The sequence below is a fragment of the Dermochelys coriacea genome, chromosome 6 (assembly GCF_009764565.3).
Source record: "Dermochelys coriacea isolate rDerCor1 chromosome 6, rDerCor1.pri.v4, whole genome shotgun sequence".
Taxonomy (NCBI): Eukaryota; Metazoa; Chordata; order Testudines; family Dermochelyidae; genus Dermochelys; species Dermochelys coriacea.
Genome location: NC_050073.1, coordinates 103,851,435 through 103,878,826, shown reverse-complemented (window position 1 = coordinate 103,878,826; position 27,392 = coordinate 103,851,435). Strand labels below are relative to the sequence as shown.

The window sequence follows — 27,392 nt, the reverse complement described above, 5'->3', positions numbered from 1 at the left end:
TTTCCAGGTTTAGAAGGGGAAACTTGCATTGTTTATTTCACTGGTATCCATACTGTGCTATTAACCTGTGGTCTAGAGTATACTATGCCTAAAATTAAGCCTACACAGTATACACTTTGCCAAGTGAAAAGAGTCTTAATTGTATTATTATTAAATGTGCAAAATAGTTTTCCACTTTCTAAGGGGAACTTTCCCCCGGTAGCTGAAATTTCTTGTGCCAGCAGGCTGAAGTATAGTGGATGAATTATTGTTTCACAAGACCTAAAGCTAGCAAGGCTTAGTGCATACCAGATTTTATGTCAGATAGTAGAACAACAGCTGTATTTGGCTGTTCTACAAATGTAAAAATTGTCTTTGGTGGAAGTGACTTCAACTTTCATTTTGGTTCTATTACACACCATAGAATGCTTTTGTTTTGTCAGTGAACCTTGAGCTACCTAGGTGTGGGTGAGATGTGTTTATCTGCTGATTCCTGATTCTGTTTTGTTCATCTTCAGTCATATGATTGTCTGTATGCAATTCTTGAGGTCAGATTCAGTGATGCTCGAGTGATAGACTAACAATCATGGGTTCTGGAAAATTCAGACAGTGTTTATGAAGAACCATTATAAAATAGGAGTTTGCACTCTGGCACAAACAAACATAGGATGCTCTATTTGCACAAATGCTAACTTGTTCCTGAATTTGTGCCTTGAAATATGTGGAAAGTTTGGGATTGTTACAGCCAGAAGCAGGAATCCTCCTAAGGGCCGGAGTACCAAGCAGTGTTATCTCGTGCACAAACATTCAATGCACTAGAAGAGGGCAGATAGCAGGGGGCCTCGTCCCCACCTCTAGCTCATGATAGAAGAGGCAGCGCTGATTTGTCTGCAAATTGCTCAGGAGGAAGAGGGGAAGGGTCCACTAACACTGCCAGCAGAGATAATGGCCCCAGAGGTAGAAGCAACCCCCAGAATATGAGGATATGCCCTTCAATGTAAATTTTGACTATGCTGCCTATGTCCTCATCCCTGAAGCTATAGGACTAATGTTCTCCCCCTCCTTACCTCACCCAAACACTGCCCTGTCTAGAAAGAGCCAGTAAATGACCTCACCCCTTTGGTGGGCTGGTAGAGCTTCACTGGCATAGTGCTAACTACACCCTTACAAAGATATAGCAATGAACAACCTTTCCCCAAATGCCCAAGAGGTGTTTTGCATTTCAGAGGGAAATTCATGCAGGCAGAATCCCACCTCCCATTCTCTCCCCTAACATGGCTTAGGTTCCAAGGGCCACATTGGAGCCATTAGTCTGTTGTTTCAGCTGAAAGATGCCATTCGCAGCAAATACAAATTCCCTTAATATTCACTTAGTGAGGTGGTTCAGACACATAGTTTAGCTGGGGATTTGAACATCTGACTGGCTGTGAGCAGCACCTTTTCAGGCCCCCTGTGCCAGGGGTTCTCAACCTTTTTTCTTTTTGAGGCCCCCTCAACATACTATAAAAATTCCATGGCCAACCTGTGCCACAACAACTGTTTTTCTGCATATCCAGTAGATTAAAAGCCAGGGCCAGCATTATGGAGTAGCAAGCAGGGCAATTGCCCAGGGTCCCATGCCTTAAGAGGCCCCCCAAAGATACAAAGATAAGTTGCTCGGGCTTCCGCTTCAGCCTTGGGATGTGGGGGCTTAGGGTTTGGCCTCAACCCCAGGCGGTGGGGTTAGGGCTTACTGGTCCTGCTGTCTGGTTTATTTTGGTGGACTCCTGAAACCACGGAGCCCCGAATCTCAGGCTGAGAACTGCTGTCCTATGCCATTAGTGCTGTGTTTTGTTTTAATCAGAATGAATGATATGCTGCTAGTAAACATACATATAATGTTTCTTTCTGTATGTGTGAGACTTTTATGGTTTGGCTTTAAATTTATTTGTTAACAATCAATAAAGTGTTCTATGGGCTCAACAAGACCGACATTAACTTAACACAATTAACTGTCATTCAAACTTTCTGAAAGCCAAGCCTACTTTAACTGCTCCTACTAAATCATCTGGCTGCTCGTAAGGCAGGACAACCTAAAATCAGACCATGTAAATCTCCATCTTATTTCTCTGCTCTTATCCTGCTGGTTCCAGTTTAGAAATTATCTTATCACCTGGCTAGGAGAATCATATGAATTCCCTGGGGCACGCTGTAATACAGCCTCTTCCATCAGCTGGCATGTGTCCACTGATTATCTTGTATCTCCCAAAATGGGCTTTTGTGTTCTTCGCATGGGGTAGTAGAGAGTCAGAACTTGATTCTTTTTTTTTGTAAACTAAATTTTTTTTTTAACCACAACAGAACTGAGTAATCCTGTTTTGAATTTGACAGAGTAAATGGACTAAGTAAAATTTATTGTCATTCTCATATAGTAATCACTTAAAAAAAGTATAATTTTATTTTTCACTCAATTTGCTTAATCAGTACTTCTCTAAACTCATTTCCCACACATTATGAAGACTCATATTAAGACGCAGGTTGATACATAGGAGTTTCAGTGATCTGAATTTTTATAAAAACCCCAAACCTCCATTTTCTCAATTATTACATGCATTTAGAATATGAAAAAATAGATTTGTTTTATTCAATTTCATATTTCCATAGCAAGTGCCTTTTTCTCTCATGGCTTTATAATTGAAAGGGTATCTGTAAATACCCAGTATATAAAGGCAATAGCCACAGTGAAACGTAACAGACTGATCATTTAAAAAGCCTCAGTTGACACATCATCTTTTATTTTTTAACTCTTTGGTTTTGAAAACAGGATGTGAATTAAGCAGTTAAAAAATCACACATTTCTTACTGTGGTTTTTGGTCACAATAGCCCCAATTTTTTTATGCCCTTCTTTCAGAGTTTTGGCTGACATAAATTGAGAAAACATGCATGGATACAGTGTTTTGGATGCTAAATTAAATGGTGACATGTTAGAAAGCAATGTATATATTTCCAGCTTGGAGCTCTCAGAGTTTTTGTACAAAATTTCACATTTAATATCTTATTCAGTTTCTGTGATTATATCCTTTATATCAGTGAATGTCATGACCGCCAGGTAAAATAAAACTATCTTATGTGTCCTTTTAGCATTATGCCAATTACGCTAATAATGTGTGAGAGTTGGTATGTATTTCTCAAAAGCTTATGATGCCAGCCAGTCCTAGCAGACTAATGTATAATCAATACATCTTTCACCACTGACCAGAGGCCTAGTGAAGCATGCAGAGAAGCCAGTCAATAAATAATAGCTGGAGGTCATTGTCATGGTAACTCTGAGCTCTAGGGTCAGATTGCTTCACTTTGGACCTGACCAGTGACTTCTAGGACTCCATGACAGCTGCAGGTCAGCAGGAGGTCAAGTTTGTGCTGAGCAGGGTATTGGCCTCTTGGATGCAGTTTCTCTGTTTCTGACCTTTGATACTGACCATTAATTCTGTTCTGAAGCTACAGTTAACTCCTTCTTTGTCAGCTAGTGGGTTGCATTACTTGTAATGCTAGTACTTGAATAATATTATTTCAAATTGCTAATTAGAACTCGTAATTTATTTGCAACATTGCTGCTACTGAGGAAATTTGTATTCTCTTAAATCAAAACAATGTTGGGTGACACTTTATTTTGGTGGGCCTGATTTTCTGAGGTGCTGAACATCTATTGTGACAGCAAAAGTCAATGGAAGCTGCAGGTGCTCAGCATTTATTAAAATCAGGCCCAAGGTGTGTCTAATGGGGCACCCAAGATTAGAGACTGCTGTTGAAAATTTGGCTGCAGGTCAATTACCTCATGTGTAGAATGTCAGAAATGATGTTTGCCCACAGTTGTAACATCCTTTGAGATCTACAGACCTGTAGAAATCACTAGCACTATTATGATTACTATATTTACCTGAGATTAACTTATTTTTGTTCTTTACTATATTTTAATTTTCATAAACATGCAGCTTCTTTATCCAGCTATATTCAGGACTGGTGGTGAAAAGACTGAAATATCTCAAAGCACGCAATTCTTGCAGTATTCCTGCCATCCTCAAACAAGCAGGAAGTACTAGCCAGGAAACTTTTTTCTTATAAGATTTATAAAATGTTGGACCTCATTTGCAGGACATTTTGGATAAGCTTCAGATATGCAAGATACAGTTGACCTACAAAATGCAATGCTACAGGCAGTAATCAAGGTAAATAATGTAGTTTGATTAAAAAGGGCTGAATACATTTATGATCACTAATAATATTTTATAGTTAAAGCTAAGATAATAAGGATAATCACATGCTTCAGGGAATAAGATGATTACAAAACCTGCAACGGTCAGGAAGGAATTTTACTCCTTGTACAAAGTTTCTCAGTTGCTAAGGTGCATCTGTGTAAAGGCTTCACCTTCCTTTATAGAGTCAGGCACTAACAGATGTAACATAGACTAAGTGGAGCAATAATCTAATCTGGTATAGATAATCCTATGTGTTCTTTATCAATAAACATCCAGATTTTTTTTTTTAAAGAAATTGTTGAGATGGCACTCAGCTTACTGCTCCATACTTATAAATGATCACGGCTTTCCCCTGACACCCTTCACTCTGCCAATGACACCAGGTTTGATAAGTCATTCACCCACTTTCTGCAAAGGGTTGCCTGTGCCTTTTTGTATACTGTCCCCTGTACCTGGAATGTCCCTTCCTTCTCTGGATGGCCAAGCTGCTCCCCTCTCCTCATATAAATTCCTCGCCTTTCTCCCACAATGCTTAAAATACAGGCCAGATTGTTTCAGAGTAGCAGCCGTGTTAGTCTGTATTCGCAAAAAGAAAAGGAGTACTTGTGGCACCTTAGAGACTAACAAATTTATTAGAGCATAAGCTTTTGTGAGCTACAGCTCACTTCATCGGATGCATTTGGTGGAAAAAACAGAGGAGAGATTTATATACACACACAGAGAGAACATGAAACAATGGGTTTATCATACACACTGTAAGGAGAGTGATCACTTAAGATAAGCCATCACCAGCAGCAGGGGGGGGAAAGGAGGAAAACCTTCCATGGTGACAAGCAAGGTAGGCTAATTCCAGCAGTTAACAAGAATATCAGAGGAACAGTGGGGGGTGGGGTGGGAGGGAGAAATACCATGGGGAAATAGTTTTACTTTGTGTAATGACTCATCCATTCCCAGTCTCTATTCAAGCCTAAGTTAATTGTATCCAGTTTGCAAATTAATTCCAATTCAGCAGTCTCTCTTTGGAGTCTGTTTTTGAAGCTTTTTTGTTGAAGTATAGCCACTCTTAGGTCTGTGATCGAGTGACCAGAGAGATTGAAGTGTTCTCCAACTGGTTTTTGAATGTTATAATTCTTGACGTCTGATTTGTGTCCATTCATTCTTTTACGTAGAGACTGTCCAGTTTGGCCAATGTACATGGCAGAGGGGCATTGCTGGCACATGATGGCATATATCACATTGGTAGATGCGCAGGTGAACGAGCCTCTGATAGTGTGGCTGATGTGATTAGGCCCTATGATGGTATCCCCTGAATAGATATGTGGCAGAGTTGGCAACGGGCTTTGTTGCAAGGATAGGTTCCTGGGTTAGTGGTTCTGTTGTGTGGTGTGTGGTTGCTGGTGAGTATTTGTTTCAGATTGGGGGGCTGTCTGTAAGCAAGGACTAGTCTGTCTCCCAAGATCTGTGAGAGTGATGGCTCGTCCTTCAGGATAGGTTGTAGATCCTTGATGTTGCGTTGGAGAGGTTTTAGTTGGGGGCTGAAGGTGATGGCTAGTGGCGTTCTGTTGTTTTCTTTGTTGGGCCTGTCCTGTAGTAGGTGACTTCTGGGTACTCTTCTGGCTCTGTCAATCTGTTTCTTCACTTCAGCAGGTGGGTATTGTAGTTGTAGGAATGCATGATAGAGATCTTGTAGGTGTTTGTCTCTGTCTGAGGGGTTGGAGCAAATGCGGTTATATCGTAGCGCTTGGCTGTAGACAATAGATCGAGTGGTATGATCTGGATGAAAGCTAGAGGCATGTAGGTAGGAATAGCGGTCAGTAGGTTTCCGATACAGGGTGGTGTTTATGTGACCATCGCTTATTAGCACCGTAGTGTCCAGGAAGTGGATCTCTTGTGTGGACTGGTCCAGGCTGAGGTTGATGGCCAGATTGTAACAGTCAGTTCCTTATACAAGTCTCTCTCTTTGAACAGCCTGTACAAGGACCTGTGTTGTTTACAGTGCAGTGGCTTCTCCCTGTGTCTGACCCAGAGGCAAATGATTCTCCAAAGGGACAGGTAAAAGGCAGGGCTACTGTGTAACCCAACAGTCCCTCTGAATATCGGGCCACTTGGTAATGGATTGTATTTCCCAGCAGCATGATATTTCCTTGAGTTTCCTATACAGCAGTGCGGTCTGCTCTGCCCCCTACTCAGCCCACAGCTAAATGTCACAATCTGGCCCCAAGTGAGTCAATCCTAATTAATATTGTTATGACAGGTGTCAGCAAGTGGCACTGTTGCATGAGTCTACCAAGTTCTTTTTTTAGTGTGCGAGCCAGTTTTTAGTCTTGAAAGAAATGCCTGTATTGTTTGGCTACGCAAGGGTGTTTGGGGTAAGGTTGCCACCTTTCTAATTGCTGGTAACCAGACCCCCGAGGCCCTGCCCCCTTCTTCGCTTCCTCCCCCAAGGCCATGCTCCTTCTCCACCTCGTCTCCCAAGGCCCTGAGCCTGTTGCTCGCTTCTCTTCCCCCCTCCATTGTCGCTCTCTGGATGGTCTCCACCTCCCTTCCCCCCCCACAGCTGGGCTCCCTCTGCTCTGGCGCTGGAATAGGAGGTGCTGCAGCTTGATAAGAAACCTGTCTGCAGTTAGGATGTGGCCCGAGCTGAGCAGGGGCTGGCACAGGTTAATGACCTGGCACCTCCCCCCACTCCACAGTAACTGGACTTTTCGTGTACGGTCAGCACATCTGACTGACGCTGCCAGGTCTCCTTTTCAACTGAACTTTCCGGTTGAAAACTGGGCACCTAGTTTGGGAATGGAAGCTCTGGTAAACTTCAGGAAGGTTTGGTCTCATCCTTAATCACTCTAACAAGAGTCAGTTTTTGGGGCAGAGCACCTTCCAGGGAACCGGACACTAGTGTGTGGACTGAGATATCTGGAGGAGGGGATTGCCTGTCCACTATTTTTGACTGCCTCTGTTTCAGTAAAAGTGTATATGTGTAAATGAAATAAGTTACACTTAGAGTATACCCAGAACCTGTATCACTGATTTCTCCTCTACTGGAAAGCTGACCTGCAAGGGCCCAGAGTCCTGTTACTGCTCAGCAGAGGGGCCACACTGGGGTTTGAAGAAGGGACAACAGTGTCTGTCTGTCTATCAAACACTTTTAATTGACCACTTGACTAAAATGAGCAGCCATGTTTTCTTAGTACCAGTTCATCAAACAGTCTAATCTAATGCTCAGAGATAAGCATGTGCTTAAAATGCTTTGCTAAATTGGAGCCCTTATTGCTGAAATCTTTCTCCACCTAATCTTTTCACTACTGCCTGTTATACCATTCATTTCATCATTTGTCATACTGAGGTGTAAGCTCATTGAAATAGGAACCCTACTTTTTTCGTGTACTGTAAAGCACCCAACACACTTCGGGGCACTGTCAAATAAATGGTAGTTATGCAGACTTTAGGAAGAAGGTATTGTGTGGAAACTGCACTGATTTTGATAGACTGTCTGAAAAAGATCTTGTGCTCTAAGCTAAATCAGACATCCAGTGGATGATAGAAAGCCTATTGACGAGATAAAAGTTTCATCATCCAGGAATGGAGCCAGCTGACCTGGCACCAGAAGACAACAAAAATGGCATGTCATCTGCATCTTTCCACCTATTTGAATGCATTTGTTAGAAGCAAATGCTAAGGGCTCATCTACATGAACACTTAGCCCTGGTCTACACTACGGGGTTAGGTCGAATTTAGCCGCATTAGGTTAATTTTAAAATGAATGCTTCTACACAACCAACCTCTTTCCGTAGACCTAAAGGACTCTTAAAATCGACTTCTGTACTCCTCCCCTGTGAGCAGTGTAGCACTAAAATCGACCTTGCTGGGTCAAATTTGGGGTAGTGCAGACGCAATTCGACAGTATTGGCCTCCAGGAGCTATCCCCGAGTGCTCCAGTGTGACTGCTCTGGACAACACTTTGAACTCCGATGCACTAGCCAGGTACAGAGGAAAAGCCCCAGGAAATTTTGAATTTCATTTCCTGTTTGGTCAGCGTGGCAAGCTCAGCAGCACAGGTGACCATGTAGTCCCCCAAGAATCGCAAACGAGCTCCAGCGTGGACCAAAAGGGAGACACTAGATCTGATTACTGTATGGGGAGAAGAATCTGTATAGGCCGAACTCTGATCAAAGAGAAGAAATGCTAACATATATTCCAAAATCATACAGGGCATGGTAGAGAGAGGCTACAACAGGGACACACAACAGTGCCGTGTGAAAGTTAAGGAGCTCAGGCAAGCCTACCAAAAGACAAAAGAAGCAAACTGTCGCTCTGGGTCAGAGCCCCTTACATGCCGCTTCTATGATCAGCTGCATGGCATTCTAGGAGGGGATCCTACCACTACCCCACCACTGTCTGTGGACACCTGCAAGTGGGGAGTCTCACGCAACAGGGAGGAGGATTTTGTGGATGCGGAAAAGAAGGAGGAGGAGAATGTGCAGCAGGCAAGTGGTGAATCCATTCTCACCAGCAATCAGGACCTTTTCATCACCCTGGAGCCAATACCTTCCCAAGGCGGGATCCCTGACCCTGAAGCCGGAGAAGGCAGCTCTGGTGAGTGCACATGTGTAAATACAATACAGGGTTTAAAAGCAATAGTGTTTAATGTTAGATTTGCCCTGAAGAATCGGGATGCATTCGTGGCCAGTACAGCTATGGAAAAGTCTGTTAATGTCTCTCCGGATGGAGCGGGAATCCTCCAGAGACACCTCCATGAAGCTCTCCTGCAGGTACTCTGAAAACCTTTGCAGAAGGTTTCTGGGGAGGGCTGCCTTATTTCGTCCTCCATGGTAGGACACTTTACCATGCCAAGCCAGTAGCAAGTAATCTGGAAACATTGCAGCACAAAGCATGTCAGCGAATGGTCCTGGGTTTTGGTTGCATTCAAGCAACATTCAGTCTATATCTTTCTGTGTTAGCCTCAGGAGAGTGATATCATTCATGGTCACCTGGTTGAAATAGGGGAATTTTTGTAAGGGAACAGTAAAAGGACCCCATTCATGCTGGGTTGTTTGCACTTGGCTAAAAGGGATCATCCTGGAAAATAGCCACGCGGCAGGGGAAGGGGTGAAGGGATCATCCTGGAGAATAGCCACGCGGCAGGGGGAGGGGTGAAGGGATCATCCCGGAGAATAGCCACACAGCAGGGAGGGGTGAAGGGATCATCCCAGAGAATAGTCATGTGGTGGGATGGGGGGAGGTGTGTGCTGCACATCCACCTGAAAACTGCAGCCCCTCCTTTTAAATGTGAAACCCAGCCGGCATTGCTTGCTATGGGAAAGGATGGTGCTGCAGTTTGAAACCATTCCCACATGTTATGAAGGCATAAGAAGCCAACCCCGCATACCAAAAGTCTTACCATGGCTGCCTGGAAACTGAATTCTGTTGCCCCGCTGTTTGTGATATGTCACCATATTAGCAGGCGCTCAGTATTAAAGGCAAAATGCGACCTTGTGCCTAAAGCACATGTTGTGTCTGCTGTGAATTGTTTGATTCACTGTGAAAGAGTTTCCCTTTTGTTCCCAGAAATATATCATAAATTTTACTCTCCCTTTTTATCTCCCTGCAGGTGCAAATGTTTCTATTCTCCCCCTATCATCTCCGTCCCTGAGGTTATTGCAGATTAGTAGGTGAAAAAAATGCACTCGTGATGACATGTTTTCCGAGCTCATACAGTCCTCCCACACTGATAGGGAACAACTTAATGCATGGAGGCATTCAGTGGCAGAGGCTAGGAAAGCATTAAGTGAGCACGAAGAGCAGAGGCAGGAGGCGATGCTGAGATTAATGGGGGAGCAAACGGACATGATGAAGCATCTGTTGGAGCTGCAGGAAAGCCAACAAAAGCACAGACCCCCTCTGCATCCACTGTATAGCCACCTGCCCTCCTTCCCAAGTTCCATATCCTCTTCACCCAGATGCCCAAGAACACGGGGGAGAGGCTCCAGGCACTCAGCCACTCCACTCCAGAGGATGGCCCAAGCAACAGAAGGCTGTCATTCTAACAGTTTTGATTTGTAGTGTGGCTACAATAAGCAATGTGGCCTTGTCCTTCCCTGCTCCCACACCCCACCCCACCCGGGCTACCTTGTCAGTTAGCTCACTTTTTTTTTTAATTAATAAAGAAAGAATGCATGGTTTCAGAACAATACTTATTTATTTCCTTTGCCAGTTGTGATCGAAGGGGGGGAGGGTGGTTGGCTTACAGGGAATTAAAATCAACAAAGAGGGCAGATTTGCAGCAAGGAGAAACACACACAACTGTCACACCATAGCCTGGCCAGTCATGAAACTGGTTTTCAAAGCCTCCCTGATGTGCAGCATACCTAGCTGTGCTCTTCTAATCGCCCTGGTGTCTGGCTGCTCAAAATTGGCCGTCAGGCGATTTGCCTCAACCTCCCACCCCACCATAAACATCTCCCCCTTACCCTCACAGATATAATCGAGTACATAGCAAGCAGCAATGGGAATTTTGGTTGCGCTGAGGTCTAAACTAGTCAGCAAACAGCACCAGTGAGCTTTTAAACATCCAAAGGCACATTCTACCACCATTCTGCACTTGCTCAGCCTATAGTTGAACTGCTCCTTACTACTGTCCAAGCTGCCTGTGTACGGCTTCATGAGCCATGGGAGCAAGGGGTAAGTTGGGTCCCCAAGGATAACTACTGGCATTTCAACATCCCCAACAGTAATTTTCTGGTCTGGGAAGTAAGTCCCTTCTTGCAACTGCTTGTACAGCCTGGAGTTCCTAAAGTTGCGAGCGTCATGCACCTTTCCCGGCCATCCCATATTGATGTTGGTGAAACGTCCCTTGTGATCCACCAGTGCTTGCAGCACCATTGAGAAGTACCCCTTGCAGTTTACATACTGGTTGGCAAGGTGGTCCGGTGCCAAGATAGGGATATGCGTTCTGTCTATTGCCCCACCACAGTCAGGGAGCCCCATTGCAGCAAAGCCATCCAGTACGACCTGCACATTTCCCAGAGTCACTACTCTTGATAACAGAACATCAGTGATTGCATTGGCTACTTGGATCACAGCAGTCCCCACAGTAGACTTGCCCATTCCAAATTGATTCCCGACTGACCAGTAGCAGTCAGGTGTTGCAAGCTTCCACAGGGCTATCGTCACTCACTTCTCAACTGTCAGGGAAGCTCTCATCCTGGTATTCCTGTGCTTCAAGGCGGGGGAAAGCAATTCACAAAGTTCAAGGAAAGTGGCTTTATGCATGCGAAAGTTTTGCAATCACTGTGAATCATCCCATACCTGCAACACTATGCGGTCCCACCAGTCTGTGCTTGTTTGCTGGGCCCAGAATCAGCATTCCACTGTATCAGCCAGCCCCACTGCCGCCATGATGTCCCAATTGCCACAGCCTGTGCTTTCAGGAATGTCTGTGTCCATGTCCTCATCACAATCATCCTCGTGCTGGCGTCTCTTAGCCCCGTTCTGCACATACTCCAAGATAATGCGTGAGGGGTTTACAATGCTCACAACAGCAGTGGTGAGCTGAGCGGCCTCCATGCTTGCCATGGTATGGCGTCTGCACGGTAACCCAGGAAAAAAGGCGTGAAATGATGTCTGCCATTGCTTTCGCTGAGGGAGTGAGGTAAGGAGGGAGGGGCAACTGACCACATGTACCCAACACCATCCGCAACAATGTTTCGTCAGGCATTGGGAGCTTAACCCAGAATTCCAATGGGCAGCAGAGACTGCGGGAACTCTGGTATAGCTACCCACAGTGCACCACTCCGTAAGTCGATGCTAGCCACGGTATTGAGGATGCACTCCGCTGACTTAATGTACTTAGTGGGGACATACACAATTGACTGTATAAAATCGATTTTTAAAAATCGACTTCTATAAAATTGACCTAATTTCATAGTGTAGACATACCGTTAGTCTGAAGCAAGTTGGGGTGTAAATCTACCATGCACTAACCTACTGCTTGGGTGACCGTATGTCCCAATTTTATAGGGACAGTCCTGATGGTTGGGGCTTTTCCTTATATAGGCCCCTATTACCCACCACCCCGTCCCAATTTTTCACACTTGCTATCTGGTCTCCCTACCTGCTGCTCACTAAGTGTCCGCGTGGACCCTGCTGCTATGCACTAAAAAGTTCCCTAGTAGACTTTGATCAACTCCATTTCAAAGTGGGGTAGATTAAATTGCACTAAGGAACTTCTAGAGTGCAGCAGTAGGATCTTCACAGACAGTTAGTGCACAGCAGACTAGTGCAGGGTAGATTACACTCCAACTTGGTGCAAACTAAATGTTCATGTACACATACCCTAAGTTACATAGACCAAACATGCTTCCTCCCCCCCGAAGACACTAATTGTTGGTTGAGAAACCTTTCAACAAATGTAAATTAGGAAAGATATTAAATTCACATTTAGGGAGGTTTGGTGAATGCCTGTCCAACTGAACCACACCCTTTTAGTTATTAAAGATAATTGCTCATATTCATATGCCATAACTAATGCAGGGCATATAAAAACATTATCTTGAACAGTATAGTGTCTCCAGGTTGGATTTTTCATTGATGTTCAGCATTGTCCCAACTTTGCTCACATCGGAGTCAATGGTAGTTTTTGTTATGCAAGGAGAAAACCTGCATTACTATACATAAGAAAGAAGGGATAACACATGGCTCTTACTCTAGCATTTCAGTAAAAAAGCCCATCAAGGGGTATTTCAACATTGAATCCAAAATAACAATGAGAGTGACTGAATATGTGGAGGGACAGAATTGGCAGGTTCAATTTGTCTCCAGTAGATTAATTTCTGACCTACCACCCATTGCTTGAAATAGACTACCTGAGCCGCTAAATGGCAACTGGACACATCTGGTATTGCAATTTCTTTATCATCTTTAGCAACTTGAAATTCTGTCATATTCCGTCTAGTTTTCCTGTTAGTGTGTGTATCTCTTGATATTCATAAAATGTAGAACTACCAAACCAAAGCAATTTAAAATGATATATGGTCATTGCTTCATTCTTTTCTTCTGTAAAGATAAACCCCATAAATGATGTCACAATAAATAGTGTGTGTGGGAGAGAACTCAGACGGGACTAAAATTTTGAAAAGGTAGACTGGGAAGTTTTAAGGTTAATTTATGTTACTGTGCTCTCACAGATGCTAATGAATTAAAAAGAAGTTTTGTGTGAAATTTGATGATGGTGATTTTGAGACTGTGGATTAGAGTTAGAAAGGAAATTGGTATGAGAAGACAGAGGCATAGAAGAGGTCAGAAAGAAAATAGCTGGTAGAGGAAATCAAGATAAAAGAGGAAGGGATGCTAAGCCTGGGTTGGCTGCTGAGAGAAAGGAAGGAGGAGATGAAGGATTTATAAAGCTCCTGGAGCTGTGTTAGAGGTCTGCTTACCTCTGGGGTAATATAAATAAGATGTAAAGGATTGCATGGAAATTGCCCCACCCCCCCAAAAGAAGATGGACAAACAGAAACTTGTATGCCTGGAAGGTTTGGAGCTAATTTGAATAGGACACCTGGTATACCAGAGACTGAGATAAATAGCCACCACAGAGAAAGGCAGTGTAGTGAAGCACAACTAGAATCTCCTGGTTCCGTGTGTACAGCACAGATGTGTTTGAAAGCTGTTAGTACAGAGATGATATGGGACTTAAATAAGTACGTGATACTGGGATCTAAAGCTCATGTATGGTGACACCATTTGTTGTAAGATGCCTAATGGACCAAGCAGTGAAGTTTCTGGAATAATTATGAGGGCATGAATTACTAGAGCTTACTACTCTGTGAGGAAGACATTTATATTAAAGACTGAGAAGTAAGAAGTGATGGAACACTGCAATGCCAAGGACTCTAGATCAGACATCAGAGCTTTGTCAAGTTTGTTAGAACAGCCACTGGGGCAGGAACCAGCTGATAACCCAGGAATTTATGCTAGAACAGGATCTGATATGTCAAGAAGAAACAGGTTTCAGAGTAGCAGCCGTGTTAGTCTGTATTCGCAAAAAGAAAAGGAGTACTTGTGGCACCTTAGAGACTAAATTTGTTAGTCTCTAAGGTGCCACAAGTACTCCTTTTCTTTTTGTCAAGAAGAAAGAATCTGTCCGTCTAGTCTTGAAGAAGCAGAAGTGGATGGTGTCGCAGAAGAAGCAGTAGTATATTTTGGAGTGAAGAATTACATGTTTTCCGGAGGAGGCAAAGAAATTTAATCATAGTTTTCTTCTGGAGCAAATATGGGATTTGATCTTTTTATTGGGACATATTTAATTGGAAATGGTTTGTGGGCTAAGTGATAAGGGTTTAAAAATTAGGAACTAATGCATAGGTAATAAATAGTGTATAGTTGAGATGGAAATATAAGGTATTACATGAATAAGTATTGTAGGAAGGAACTATCATAATAATAGTTTTAATAGTAACACATTTCATATAGTATTTCCATGTTCCAATCACAGTATAAATATTAACTAATGGGACAGAAGAGTGTAAGGTCTGAACTGGAGAATCCCGATACTACAAGGGTGAGGTCGCTCTAAATGCACAAATAGATAGACATGGGTTGAATGTAAGAAACAAAAAAAATAGTTATCTAGGAATACTCCAAAACCAACTCCATGATAGAGGAATTGAAGAAGAGCAATATAGATTCCATCAGCACTACCTGCAACTTTAAGTACAGAGAGACTACTACTTTGCCATAATTCATTCTATTCGATCCCTGCAATGAAGTAGAAAGGATTGGATTAGAATCACCTCCAGCCCTAATCCCTTCCAATCCTAATTCTTATTAATTTACAGTTCTGGGTAAGTGGCTGAATCTCCCGTTGCATTCAATGAATGAGCTACAGTCACTTATTGTGGGTCCTGAGATGAGACCAAAGATGAATTTCAGACCGGCATGCCCATCTGCAAGTGGCACAAATGAAGACAATTGTAGATGAATGTGTGCTGCTTTTAGCTTTATGCTTCAAACTGCTCTTTGGTTGCAGTAATCTGAGAGCTCTCAAAATCTTTCAGTCTGATATAGCAGAGCTGCTGCCATTGGATCTTATCATGGGCTAAGAGCTCACTGGTGTTGTGGGCAATTTGGAAGATTGGAGGTTGACATTGAAGAGTCTCTTCATAATATTTTCTTGGTTTGCCCCTAAAACGAGTTCTATTCTACAATTCTCCATAAGAGATGGCCTTTAGTATTCTACTGTCAGACGGTATGACTGCACAACTATGAAATCATCAATGTCTGTGATGTTGCAGCACTCAAGGACCTTTGTGTTTGAAATCAAATTTTGCCATGAATTCCTGTTAGCTGCTGTAGACATCATAGATTGAAGTGTGTTATGTGTCGTTGGTCAGTAATCCCCATATAGAGAAGTGTAGTGATGATGATGGTGAGCTAAGCATTAATTTTTGTTTGCAGTCTGTTCATTTCTGAGACAATGCTGAAGTTTTCTGAAGTCATCCCTAGCTGCACCAATGCACTTTGTAATGTCATCGTCAATCATTACATCTCGTGAAATGACACTGCCTAGGTAGCAAAATTTTCAACAACAGTACATTGTCAATGGACACAAATGGAGTAGTTGCAATACTTTCCAGTCAAGGCTAGACCATGATTTCTGGCTTTTTTTAGGCAGATCATTAAGCCAAAATGTTTTCCTGCACTCGCAAAACAGTCAGTGAGCACCTAAATGTCCCTGAGGTTATGGGCCAATAAAGCATAATCATCAGTGAACAGTAATTTGCAAATAACTTTCTTCATTACTTTTGTCTTCACATTCAGGCGATGTAGATTCAAGACGCATCCAGCCAGATGTTTCTGCATATAAATGCCACAATCAGTGTCCCTACATGCATCTATTAGGACAGCTGCAAACACAATGCTGAATAATATTGGAGCAAGAACACACCCTTGTTTTACTCCATTCATGTTTACAAAGAGATCTGAGAAGCGGCTTTGGTCAATCCTGCATGAAAAGATTTAACAATATTGACAAACTTATTGAAGAGCACTGTCCGCAGGCCATCTCTATTTACAGAGTGAAAAACTTAATAAAAGTGCGAAAAAATTATATATGTCTGGATTCTGCTCACATCATTTCTCCTGAATTTGCTAGATGCAAAGATCATGTATTAAGTACCATGCCCACCCTGGTTTTCAAGCAGTATCTTCTCCAAAAGCTGGTTTAGTGTGACTCGGGCAAGTGTCTTTCTTGCAGTCTCAAGAAGCAAGATTGCCTTTTATCTTGTAAAGGTGAATAATGTTGACATCTTTAAGTTCCTCTAGCACTGCCTCCTGTTCCCAAAACCTTAAGTAGAGGCCTTTGAGTTTCCTGATCAGCCCATGGCCCCCACATTTGAAGATCTCTGCAGGAATGCCATCTGAACCTGCTGCTTTGCCACTTGTCACTCGCAGGACAGCTTTCCATACTCTAGCTACGTTTGGCAGAATTGAAAGGTCTACCATGAGGGGGAGTGGTGTGTTGCTAATACCTCTTCCCGACACTGAAAAAAACAAAACAAACTTTATAACACTGAAAATACAGAGGGTGCTAAATGAAGGCAATGTTGGCAATGGAAAGGTTCTAATTTAAGAAAAGTGGACCCAAACTTGGACCCCAGATGCAACCATCCCCACTCCCTGAAGTAGAGAGAAATCTGAATTCAGTTGCATATCATGGACATCTCTCTAATTTTCATCAATCTCTGCACCCCAAAAGAATTCTGACCTCTGTTGCCAGCCTACTGTTAGCACACTATGAGAGCCATAGATGACTAGGCCGAAGCAACCCTTACATTAGAGCACCATAAGATTAGGCAGTATTCTGGGACGTCTACAATGCATAGAGTAGGTACTATGGAGTGAGTTAAAGAAAAAGCAAAAGCATTAACTCTGAAATTCATTTTTGTACTTCATGAGCTAGAGGCCATATGAAAATAGACTAAAAATCAGCACAGGATTCTGGATTACAATCTTTGAATAGAAGGGCATTTTAATCTTGAAATGATGACCAGTTTATCTGTAGTTTTCCACTTATCATGAGTGATCTATATCTTGTTTATCCAGGCTAATCAAGTACAGAAAGTTTATTAAGATAAAATCATTCAAAGTTATCACCAGTTAGGCTCTTTAATCTTGATGCAGTTTTGCTGCACACTCTATTTCATTTAAGAGGTCTGTGAGCCAACAAAAGCTAGGGTTTGAGGGTTATCATTTACAGGCCTGCAATGATTCTTTACTCAACAACAAGCAACTTTAAAAGCTCAGTTTAAATTGATGGCAAAAGGTTACTGTTATGACAACTTTGACAAGTTGAACATGAGCCCTAAAAACAGGATAGTAGGAGGAAATCACCAAAAAACAATCAGGTTGCTGTGTTTCTTGGTGACCCTGAGACCTTGGCCCCTGGCTCTGTCCACTGAATTACCTTTTGCCTTTCAAATGTGAAATAAGGAGACAGAATCTCAGGTGGTTTAAATCTTCATATTTTTGTGGAGCTCGTGCCAATTTACATGAGCTGAAAATTTAGCTAGTTAGCTATACACCTGAGTAACTTTGATGCAGAGAATAATAAATTAGAGGTTCATTTTTCCAAACATGTAAGTATTAGAGGTGATCAGAATATTCACAATGATTTTTGGTTGTTTGTGTTTGTTTCCCTCCTTCCCTCGATTTTAATGTGTCTGTTTTTGAGATTCCAGAACCTTCAATCAAATTGGTGAAATTTTACAAAAAATTGAAAATTTTCAGGCAAGTTCTGTGATGAGAGATTTTCACATCCCAGTAGGATGACCCTGGAAAATTCAGAGGAACATTTCCACATATACTTGTTTGAATGTATGATAGGGCTAATTGATTTTAATTGGTCTTAAATGTAACATAGAACTCTTTCCGGTTCCATGATTGGTTGCGCCTGTGCTACTCCAGTGGGCCGAAGGGCGAGTAACAAGGAGAGCTTCTGGATTTGATAGGATGGATGAGTCTCTGTGCTGTGAACCTTGTTTTAAAGTTTTCCATTAGATTTATATATCCTTCTGTTTTGAGTAGGAGTGCACATTTTTCCATTTCTCTTCTGGATGTGGAACCAGAATGCATGGTTTCTGGCTTACTTTGCCTGTGTGTATAGTACTATTATCAATGTGTCTGAATGAAGCACTGTTTGTGGATTGATCTGGCTGTCCCTGTCTTTCCTCCACAAACCAGAAATTGCCAAAGATAGCTGCCATGGGAAATCTCTGACATTTCAAAGCATAAGTAGATTTCACACCCAATACTTTAAAAAAGAAATCATTAAGTTATTGAAATTTCATGAAAAGTTGACTGGGAAGAGCTTGAAAACAAACTAGTGAACAATTTTACCAATCAATTTCATCCAGCCTTAATAAGTAGGAGGTTGTTACTGCCCTTTATACCACATGATACCAGTTATTGTGCTGTAAACTGCTACAGCTTGGAGTTATTGATTTTACTCATCTCTTTAATTATTAAAGTGACCCAAGGCTTGGTTTGGTCAGCCATGCAGGACACGCTTACACCTTAATGATGTCAAATGCTATTGTCAGGGTGAGGGAATCGCAGTGTCTATAGTTTAATGCTTTTTTTTACATGGCAATTATTCCCTGGACTATAGAACAGTTGCAGGTCAATTAAGTGTCAAACCTGGAGGCCATCTGTCTCTTTTTTTACCTTTCTGTGACCAAACCTTAACAGGAATTACTTTTAGTAAGTATCATGCTTACTGTCTTTGATAAACTTGCCTTTTTCATAACCAAAATCATGGATTCAAAATAATATATTATTATTCAGACCAGCATAGACAAACACAGCAACCCGGAAATCAACCAATGGTGTGGCTAAAGCTCAAAATACATATTTTTCTTTAAAGTTGGTTTAAAATAGAGATGGGCCTAATATGCAAAATTCACATGCAGATCTCAGTCTATATCAGAGCTATCTCCAAGTTTAAAATTGGTTCTTCTTGCATGGTACAATCTTTTTAAAATTAGGAATCTGGATTCAAATCTGACCAGAAGTATAATCGTAGTGAGGGTGCATATCAAGTTCAGGCTCTTCTCTAGTTTTCAATATGTTCTCTAAACCCTACATGTCTTCCAGCCTGATCTAAAAACAGCTCAGTGCTTCTGTGTGATAGGTATCAGAGCTTCCACACATCAACTAAATATGTGGAAATGCTAAAAATTCCGGTATCTCAGGAATCCTGTCCCCCTGCTTCACTGGGGTTAAAATCCCTTCAAGCAATAGATAAAATTGCTTTAAATTAAACCTTGTGAATAATATATCTATTAATAAGATTTCCAGGATGCTTATAAAAAAAGTAACAACCTCAAACAGCTCTATCTTATATCATTATGAATTTTTGAGATAATTAGCCCTTTAATTTCATTTTGAAAGTGTGAAGGATGCCCTTTTATTCCTTCCTTGTTTTTTTTTCTTTTCTAGGAGGCATCCCTAGCCTTATTGTTTAGTGGCCCAGCATATTTTCATAGAAGGCCTGCAGCAAGTGGCTTGACTATCATAAAACTTTACATCTGTTATATTAACAGCGTTTAAAAAACATTTAAAATCAGAATGTTAATAACAAAAAAAAGCATAGAAAGAGACATATTTCAAGAGGCTTCCAGTTTTTTGTGCCTGTGGATTTTTATATCTCCAGTCTGCATAAACAATTCTTGTGTTTTAGACAGGCAATGTAATCTAATGCAATAGGAGTCAGGAACCCCTGAATTCTTATTCTCACTCTGCCACTGACTTCCTCTATGGCTTTGGGAAAGTCTCTATATCTTACACACTTGAGTCCACTCAGAAACTGAGGCTAGTGCACAATATCTGCTTAAAATGATATTTCAACTAAAGAGTATATTACACCAGTGCTCTAGAATATGCACTAGTAAATTTCTGGATGGATTCCAAGATGCTGATGTTAGCCTATGAAGTCTTAAGTGGCCTGGGACCTGCCTACCTGAAAATTTACCCCTTTTTCCATGTAATGCTTCCTCAGCTGAGATCAGTAGAGGCTTTCAGAGTGAAACTTCTTCATTGTGGGCCTGGTCCAATCCCAGTGAAGTTCATGGAAGAATGCCAACTGATTTTAACGGACTTTGGATCAGGCCTTATAAACAGGAAGAAGGTTCTGCAAGAACGTTCCTTATGGTGGGTCCTTTGCTCTCTCCCACATTTGTTCCACCATAGTCCTTATTTGTTACCCTTCATAGCAAGTTGCAAAGCTCATTCCACCCCACCGCCCTGTCCTTTTAAGGAAAGGTCGAGCTGAGGGTTGGAGGAATTTGGTTTTGTTTTATTATTCTCACTTAGCGGGTGGACATTTCTTTATCTTCAAGGAGGGATAAGCAGTACTTTACATTTAGTTTTGGGATGGCCCTGGTGTAAGATGGTTGTCTATAGAGATTTTTATAAATCTAAATGAATAAACACAATTATACTTACACATCCCACCCCCCTTTCTGCCTTCCCAAATATATAGCTTTCTTTGTATGGCAAGAAGAGCTACTAAAAGCAAATTTGCAATTGATATGTTGCTATATGGATTTTTAAAAACTACCTCTTTTGCAATATGTTTAAAAAAGAATCTTGGCTGATTACAACTGCAGCTTCAGTTCCGTTTAGGGGGAAAAAATATGGCTTTATATTCCCTCCCACTGATTTTCAACTAAAACAGAACTTAGTTGCCTGCTGATCCTGCTGGCTTTTTTAAATGAAAAACTTATTCTTTTTAAACTACTGGAAAATTATGTTTAAAAATCAGCATAATTTCATTGCTTTTTATTTCTGTCTGTCATGAAAACTGCTAGGCTGCTTTCTGGAACAACCCAATGTCATTGAATCCACAAATTTAGTTATAGTTATGAATATACTGAGTGAAAAATATTTTAATGATCCAGAGATATTAGTGACTCTACCGTAAAATTGGCTGTGTGCATACATTGGAAAAAAAATCTGTGTCTATAGGTGCCTCTATCCGTACAGCAGATAATTGTATAATATTGAGACTTGGCAGGTTTTGTAAGAAATGAATGTGTCTAACCAATGTACCATATGTGGTTGAGCCATTTAAATTGCAGAGGGGTGTAGAATTTAGTTCAAAGTGATGATATCACAGCCCATCATATTTAATTGGGGGGTAGGGGGTGGGATTAAGGTCTACTGAAAATGACAACCATTTTAATTTCCTAGATAACCTGGGTGCTTTGCAACATTTTCAGTATCTCTTCGTAAGTGTGTGACCTGGGGAGGTGGGATGTAGGAAGAACTTTAAATGGTTCGGAGTTCAAATTTAGCTAAAATCAAAGTTCACAAGCTTTTCTCAACTTTTTGACTGTGTAAATTCAGCCTGGGTCATTTGCAAGGATAGGTTTTCTGGTGAATTTTCCAGCACTTTCATTCCCAGTAACCAGTGCAATGGCTGAAATATTGTGGGGGTACATCAGCAATTTTCAGTTATTTTATTTGGCAGCACATCAGGTGTGCAGTGCCACTGATAACAGGCAAGAGCTGAAGGTGCGCAATCTGCTAGATCCATTGATTGCTACCATTTGGTGGGTTCCAACATACACTCTAACAAATGGATCAAACTGAAAGATGATTCACAGATGTTAAGGCCAGACCACTACCATGATCGTTTAGTCCAGAGGTTCCCAAACATGGTTCACAACTTGTTCAAGGTAAACTCCTGGCGGGCTGCGAGACACTTTGTTTACCTGAGCGTTCACAGGTACTGCCCTTGCAGCTCCCAGTGGCTGCAGTTCACCATTCCTGGCCAATGGGAGCTACGGGAAGCAGTGTGGGCCAGGCCATCACTTCCCGTAGCGCCCATTGGCTGGGATCGGTGAACCGACGCCACTGGGAACTGCTAGCGGCCATGCCTGTTTACCCTGAACAAGCCACAAACCCCTGGTTTAGTCTGACTTGCATCACACAGGCCATAATATTTCACCCAGTGATTCCTACATCAATCCTATAATTTCTGTCATAGCATTTAGAAACCCAAAAATCCCAATCTTGATTTAAAAATGTAATGTGATAAAGAATCCACCACATCTCTTGGTAAATTATTTCAATGGTTAATTACCTTCACAGTTAAATATATATGCCTTATTTCCAGTCTGAAATAGCTAGGGCTCTCTGAAAATGTCATAAAAACCCTAGGCGCACCAATTGAACATTAGATTAGTATACTCAATTGATCCTTAAAGGAAAGTCCAAAGAAGATTAGGGTTTCTCAGTACTCAGGATATTCCCTTTCAGTCTATTGCTCCAATGCAGGTCGTGTAGCCAGTGTTTGTTTCTGTGATATACGTAATTGAGAGCCCCTCCGTGTTATTCTTCCTTGCCAAAGCATCAGCTCTCACATAGCCCTGCCAAGAGGCTGCCCCACCACTGCTTGATTGGTGTCCAACTAAGATGAGAGCTCTGATGCAATTCAGAGGTGTTCTCTTTCTTCCCAGATCATCCTGGCTTTTCAAATTCCCTAAACGCTGTTTCTTTTCTCACCCTCTGTTATTTCTTTTGGTTTTCCCCTCTCACCATCACTCCATTTTTCATTATATGAGTTTCTATTGAACCCTCACCATAGAATCATGGCAAGGTTTGTGCAAGTAGGAGAGCCTTGCATTGTGTTGCAAAGGCAGTAAAACTTGAACTCATTCTGATCTCTTGTTACAAGAGGTGCCATTGTTGGGGCCCTTCCTTGAGAATATATTGCCCCAGAAACCTTTACCTGGGTCCTGTTAGTCACAGCATCCCATTTCTGGGGAGTGCAAAGTGAAGAACTCCTGGAGATTGCTAGATCCGAGACTAGATCTGAGGGTTTTGAGGATTGGAGATGGAACCATAAACGTTCTCTGGAATTGCATTGGGAGTCATTGTAAGGCACAGAGCAGAGGCTTCATTTGCTATGGGGTAAGGAAGCAGGTGTCCCCCACAGATCTTGGTTTGCCCTCCTCTGACTTTTCATAGGTCTGCATGTCTTCCACTCCTCATCCCTGACTTTGCAGGATATAATAAAATTGCATAAAATGTTCTATACAACTTTGCCCCCCCCCACATTTTTCTGAAGTTGCACCACTGGCATGGAGTAGCAGTGTGATATGATCGTGTTCTATACTTTGTTCTATTCAGGATGTGAATGCTACACCTAATACCAGCGTTTGAGTTGTATTGATTAATAAACACTCAAAAGCCAAGCTTGTCAGAAGAAAAAGCAGAGAATTTTTAAAAATAAACTACAAAAGGACTCAGCTCAGCCTGAGTCGGTCCTGGCTTTTGGGAGGATGTCATTCACAGCGGGCATGCTCAGAGCCTTACCACCACTATTAGCATAGTCACTCCCATGTTAATATGATTTTAACTCATTTGGAATATAGGAGCATGGGGATTGCCATACTAAATCAGAACCATGGTGCAGCAAGCTTTGTGTCCCGTCTCTACCAGTGCCCAGGGCCAGATGCTTCCAGAGGAAGGAATGAGGAGAATTTCTTTCTAAACCCCATCTGTTGGTTTATTACAGTCGCTCTCATACTAGTAATTTGGTACCCACCCTTAGAGTAATGGGGAGAAAAGAGGGTCTCTCTTCTCCTCTTGTCCGTTCTATCCTCAGCTCTTCTTCCTCAACAGCAGCAGCCTCTAAGCATTCCTAGTAAAATGGATCACATTCTTGTAAACTTCACTTTACTGCTGCTGCGGCTGCCTGTGCTCACCAGAGAATGTTTCCCACTCGCTCCTGGCAAGTGGGCGAGTGTCTTTTTCAAGCCTTGTAAAAATGGAAAAAACTAACAGATGGCAGATATGGCCTCTGTGCCTGAAGTCCCTTCACACCACTCTGCTCTGTTTTCCATCGCTACTATTCCAATGTGCTTTCCCTTGGAATTCATTGGAAAATTCCCATTGGGTTGGCTTGCTACATTTCCTTCTCCAGCTTGCTTTTTCTCAGTTGTAATTTAGAGAAATTAAGACTTTCTATGTCCATGTAGACATATATTTATAGTAGGTTTCAAAGGAAGAATAACAGGTCTTGCTAAGACTTGTATCCCTGGCAATACACTTCAGAGAATTATAAATCATTTTCAATGTGATCTGTGCTTATATCAAACCTATTGCTTCCATTACATCACACAGCCTAGTGATACATAATATAATTTGTTTCCTTAGCCATTTTTTATGGGTTTTGATGCTTTAAGCACCTTCATAATAATATAAAACACAATATTCAAAACATTCACTAATGTAATAATAATCCCTATAATGATAACTAATTATTACTCACCGATAATGACAAAGATACATGTTCAAGCAGTGTTGACTAGCAGATAAAGCCATGGGCTGGACTTTAGGAGATCTGGTTCAATTTCCAGTTCTGGCACTGGCCTGCCGGTTGACCCAGGGCAAGTCATGCTCTGTGCCTCAGTTTCCCCATCTGTAAATTGAGATATTGATAGTGACTTCCTTTGCAGAGCGTTTTCAGATCTAAAGATAAAAAACAAAACATAAGACGTAGCTATTATTATTCATATGCTTTGGCCTCAATTATCCTTTGTGTCTGAAGTCCACACACATGGTTCTGCACATATGGTATGAGGAGGAGTCATCAAGGAGACAGTTCTGCCTACATGAAGGGGATTGATTTAGTAAAAAGAGTTTAAACCCTTCTCTCAGAATTTAGGTATTGAAGTGGGCTTTGAGTCTGCAACTGTGCGTGGGTGCAGCACTGTACTAGCCTGTAGTCAATTGCAGAACTCTGACTGTAGATCAGGGGTAGTCAGTTATTTTTTGTCAAAGTCCAAATTTCTTCGTCAAGGTGCAGACTCCAGAGAAAATAATAATAATAATAATTAATAATAAACAATAATGATGATGATAAGTAAATAAAAAGATTTTATGGTCTGTCCGAAAGCACATGGTGGTCCAGATTTGGCCCATCATCTGCCTATTGACTACCCCTGCCTTATACAATAGGTCTGCTTCTGTTTAATTCAGTGTCAAAATTATTATTGCTTGCAAAGGGGATAGAATCAGGCCCAGCAGTGATTTTAGTTCATAGGACAGCTTTGGTCTTGATCACTGCTTGCAAATATGTTGAAAATATTAAGATAGTAATTTTAATAACAAAACTGAAAGGAATGGTTGGCGGCCTCTGCCTGCATTATAAAAATAATCCAAGATCACCTGGAGAAGGTGTCCCTGCTACAATCTATCCTTTCAGCCAGGCATATAGGTTTAAAGCAGTACAAAAGTCAAGTGATAAATTTTGCACTGATGCAAAACAGTGATCCATTTTGCAAGTAGCTTTCATTATCTTCATCACACATGATAATGCCTTTTAATACTTGTATGTGTGTGTGTGTGTGCATGCACACACATGCTAGGTTTTTTTTCTCTCACATAGATTATTCAAACCTGGCAGAGCTCCACTGTTTAAAACTTATCATGTAAACTGAGCTCTCAACCAAATTTCAAATAATTAAAAGTCCAGTAAATTTTATCTTTAAAAGGAAATTAACAGTCAATCCTTAATGTTGCATTTTATAGATATCTAATATTAAAATACAAAAGCCAGTGGGCCAGATCCTCAGCAGGTGTAAATTGACTTCAGTGGAGCTCCACTGATTTACATTAGCTGAGGATTTAGCCCAGTATTAGTCAGCTGCTGGTTTGCTGAGATCACAGCCTATCATGCTGATCAATATTGTCTCATTATTTCCTTGTACTCCCCTGTCAGTCTGTGGTGTCTTGTCTTCTACTGAGGGCTTGTTTACACTTACCGGGGGATCGATGCACGGCAATCGATGTATCGGTAGTCGATTTAGCGCTAGTGCAGATGGCTAAATCGGCTGCAGATCGCTCTCCTGTTGACTCCTATATTCCACCAGATCGAGAAAAGTAAGGGGAGTCGACAGAAGAGCATCTTCCACTGACAATGTGTAGTGTGGACCCCGCGGTAAGTAGATCTCAGCTACGTCGACTTGAGTTATGCTATTCAAGTAACTCATATTGTGTAGCTTAGATCGATTTTTCCCTGTAGTGTAGACAAGGCCTTAGATTGTAATCCTTTAGGGCCAGGGAGTGTCTTTTTTATCTGTCTCTGTACAGTGCCTAGCACGATGGGGTCCTGGTCCATGACTGGGGCTCCCAGGTGCTATGATAATACAAATAATAATAACTACTACTAATAATGATATCGCTTTTGTTAAATATTATGAAGCAATGTGGACAACATGAGGATGAGGCAGTCCTTCTCAGCAGCCTATGTTGGCACTAGAGCTGAGGAATCTGGTTCCTTCAATATGAGAGCTGCTATGCTTGTTCCTTGAACTGAGCATCTCTGAAGTTTAAAAAAACAAAACCTACACCAAAAAAAGGCTCAATTTTAGAAATTTTTAGGGGTAGAGGGTTTTCTTTGCTTTCTGCCAAAATTCTTTTTCCCATTCTGAAATTGGTTAAGGCATCAACTCTGCTGTTATTTAGTAATGAGATGAGAGTGATTATCTCTAATGAACTGGTAGCTTTTTAAAACATTCTCAGTAGAGCAGGTTGGGAATTCTCCAACAAAATATTTTTCATCAGAAAATGCTGGCTAGCTGAAATGAAAGGATGGATTTCAACAAATCTCCCTATTAGAAAAAGAGTTGAAATTTTTAAAAAATATTCTATTTTAATGTTTTTGAAATGTAACATTTCATTTTTTGGTTTGAAATGATTTTTCTTTAATTTATACTAAAAACAAACAACCCTTTCCCCCCAAAATCCTTGAAAAAGTAAACTGAAATGAATTATTTCAAAATGATAGGATCAATTGCAATGTTTCATTTCAGTTCCCCCAAAATTTCAGCTTATTGAGTCACAACAATTACTGAGATTTTTGATTTTTCATCCTGATTTGGGAGGGGAAAATTTTCAAAATCTCAAATTCTTGCTGACCTGCAAAACCATTTTCCTACACAGTTCTAATTTTTAGGAGCTTGCTGATAATTTGCCTCTTCAGTGTTCAAAGATGTCTCTTTTGTCTGAGACGATGGCTATTGGCCATCAGTTGAATACTGGTCCAGTTTCCCATGAGTTTAAGCATGCATGTTCTCTATGAAGTAAACAAACATATTTTTAATCTTGGTGTG

General features: G+C 41.4%; 1 long non-coding RNA gene across 1 annotated transcript in view; it reads right to left on the bottom strand.

Annotated features, from left to right (window-relative positions):
* Positions 1–27,392, bottom strand: part of LOC122460711 — a 72,186-nt gene that overhangs the window by 33,726 nt on the left and 11,068 nt on the right. Inside the window, exon 2 of the long non-coding RNA XR_006282167.1 lies at positions 24,548–24,747. This is a non-coding gene — a long non-coding RNA (uncharacterized LOC122460711). The remainder of the gene's footprint in view (positions 1–24,547; positions 24,748–27,392) is intronic.